We start from the raw sequence: 3,239 nt of genomic DNA on the forward strand, positions 1-3,239 counted from the left end.
AAGTTTCTTCTCATACACTTCTTCTAGTACTGTGTCGGGTTTTTCAAGCAGTTTGTTAGGTTGCGCCTCTAACCGAAGGCCGATTTCCGGTGTCGTTAAAACAAGGTAATCTGGCCCCGTCTTTTGCTCTTTTTTTAACGACCAACCGTCCCAATTATGTCTATTATCATTCTAACAAGAAAAACAAATGGTATGACACTTTGGATACATCAAAGCCGATAATAAACAGATAAATACAATAAACAAATACAGCTAATCAAAGGAAGCAGCGTCGCCCAAACTATGATAAATGCTTCATACAAATTCCATCCTTTTTCATTGCTGGCCATTCAAAAAGGTTTATGTTTCACACTAAATCCAAGTTTCAAATTTCGGTTCCCACGCCACTCTAAATTGAGAGCAGCGCTTTTCTAGTCTGTTTCTTGTATCGTTTGGGCTTTTGTCAGTAAAAGAATATACTTGAACATGGCCCCATTTTCTCTTGATTTGGACTGATTGACGCAAGCTATTTAGTAAACAGCAAGTTTCAAGGCAGAAAAGTACTTGACGTATTTCACCCGAATATGATCTGAATCACCTATGCTAGGAAGTACTGACTGACGATCCTTTGGGTAGCCTGGATGAGAGTCTCTCCAGTTTTAAATAGGTCCGTTTTCGGTTTCCTTTTAACGCTAATTGACTCTAATTTTTAAGTGTACTTATTAAGTTAATCCTCTTTTTTCTCTCAGGTTTATCTTAATTCCTCTTAATCCCCATTCTTGCCTCCTTAGTCAAAAACGGCAGCATTTAGTTGAAATGATATTAGCTTTCAGCTTTAGGGCGATTCCTATGTGTGGTATTTGAATACTGATTTCACCGGAATGCAATTTTGATACACTAAATGAGAAAATAGGGGAACTGTTTAGTTTCAACTCTCGCCGACAAGTTGTCTCGGAGGAAATGTGTGGCATAAACCTTTTATAAAGGAAAAAGGCAGACTTCACCGATACAATAATTCCACTTGAACCTGTAACAAAATCTCTGAAGGGCAGTCTCGGACATTTGTCGGACGAGTTAAAATTACCCACACGCTCTACAGGACTGAAAAACCGAGTGGATTATCACAATGATCTGATATAAAGATTTCCCGAATGAGCCGACGCACAAACACGCCTAACCTTGAGCCATGTTTACCGAATCACAGAGTAGCCTACTGGTGTATTGTAGAGTGAGATTAAATTTTATCTGTTTATTATCAACATGTATCCCATTCACATACAGGCTATTCCTTTCTTTCCAAAGATTTCCTTACCTCTCAGCGTTGTTCCTCAGTGTAGGTGCATCAATAGGGTCGGATCGGTTTTGCAGGTATCACTACAAGTTAAGTGACTCAACGTTCGCCCTTGCAAGTACAAAATTTTTCTACATAAATCATGTTGATGCCCTCCTTGACCGTTCAAGCTGTTCTAAAAAATTCAGGAGTTATACGCTATTTTTAAATTTGCAGAAATTCACGTCTACAGTTTACATCGATCAGAATCAGAGTTACGTGAATTTCGCAATAAGCTCTTTATCTTTATAGACGTTATGATACTGATTTGAGTGGTTTGAAATTTTTGATGTGGTAAACATATAATGTGATAGATATTAAAAATTTTGTTTGCCTGATGTGGTATTTTGTAAAGCACGGTGTATAAATTTCCGCAGTTGACCTTTCAACTTCTCGCGAGATCTTGCGAAAAAGATATCACCTCTTTCCTTTTGTTTGAGTTAGCTTCAGTGAAGTCCCATTAACAGACTTTAAAACACCGGCGAAAATAGCTTCTTGACTGACGAGAGATCCCGCGTTTTACCTAAGGCTTCTTTTTCGTACATTTCTGGCCACAATTTTAAATAGGCTGGTCACAACTTTTCAGAAAGTGTGAATCTTAGAAATGTTTTGCCTAAATCTTTCAAGTTGGTCATCGGGAGAGAGCACCATGAAATTGGTAAAAGTATGTTGTAATCTAACGATTAAAATATATGATTCTGCCACGTCGTTAAATTTCACAAACTTTTGCATCGTGGGGAAGAGGTGCAGGTTATAATTCTTTTCCTATATCTTTGACAGCGTCTAACATCTTACGGTTTTTTGGGGCGATTTTACTTATTTCATGCAGTGACATTGTCATGGCGCCCTGCCCTTAAGTGTCAGTGGATTTCGGCGGCATTCTTAGCTCTCTTTGTTTTCTTTTTGTACATTATCATTGTATTTTTCTGTTTTATGAAACCAATATTTTAGTAATGTTCTTCCTCAAGATAAAAAAAAGTTGTTTGGTGTTTCTTATGTCTCAAGAAATGAATAAAAATATTGCTCCATTGATCAGTGTCAGATTCCAAGAATCACAGGGTCACCACTGTACAAGAAGTCAGACAACAGACATTCAGTTAATCTTGTACGTGTAGATCAAAAGGACAGAGTGATCTACAGAGGAAATTGCCTTGAATAACTTTCAGTTCGGATTAGAAACTTGAATACCTTCACTGAAATGATATGATCAGGGAACAAGGAAATGCGAAATCTTATTTTAATCTTAATGACAGAAATGTGGAGGTTGGGTCACGTAAAACGTGGGAAAGTAATTAGCTCTTAGCGCGAGGTCAATTTGTTATCTTTTATGTTCACAAATAAGAGGAATCTGCAAAATTCCATAGCCCAAACTTCTTCATAAATCAGTCATTATCCCAAAAAACTATTTTGTTTTGAGCTTAGAGTGACCTCGAATGGCTTGAGTTTAACTAAGAGGATAAACAGAAGTTTCATGGTAGGAAGAAACTCAATTAGGAAACAGACGTTACAAATCACTAACACATGCACTTTTTTTGGTCGTTGGCACTCTTTCCATTCTACATATAAATAGAATGAGATATCAAAATAAAACTGTGTTAGTGTGCAAAACGTTACCACAAGGTGTACAAGTTCACCGTTAGCGCTTTTTACATCAAACAGGACTGCTTTTTATTTAGCGAGAAACATCCCTCGTCTCTGAGTACGAGCAAGCGAGTTACTGTTTGACCGTTGGTAAATATATTGACGACAAAAGACTTTCACTGAGATAATACTGTCTTGCAAAGTAGGTGGTGTAGGGGTTGTACTTTTGGTAGATAATTTTTCTCAATCCTCTTTCTAAAATACAACTACGCATTGTTCGAGGCTGTTTAAAAACTCATGAACATTGAATCAGAAAACAAATTAAACCACACAGGAAACGAGATCCAGT

This window comes from Pocillopora verrucosa, chromosome 9 (assembly GCF_036669915.1).
Source record: "Pocillopora verrucosa isolate sample1 chromosome 9, ASM3666991v2, whole genome shotgun sequence".
Lineage (NCBI taxonomy): Eukaryota > Metazoa > Cnidaria > Anthozoa > Scleractinia > Pocilloporidae > Pocillopora > Pocillopora verrucosa.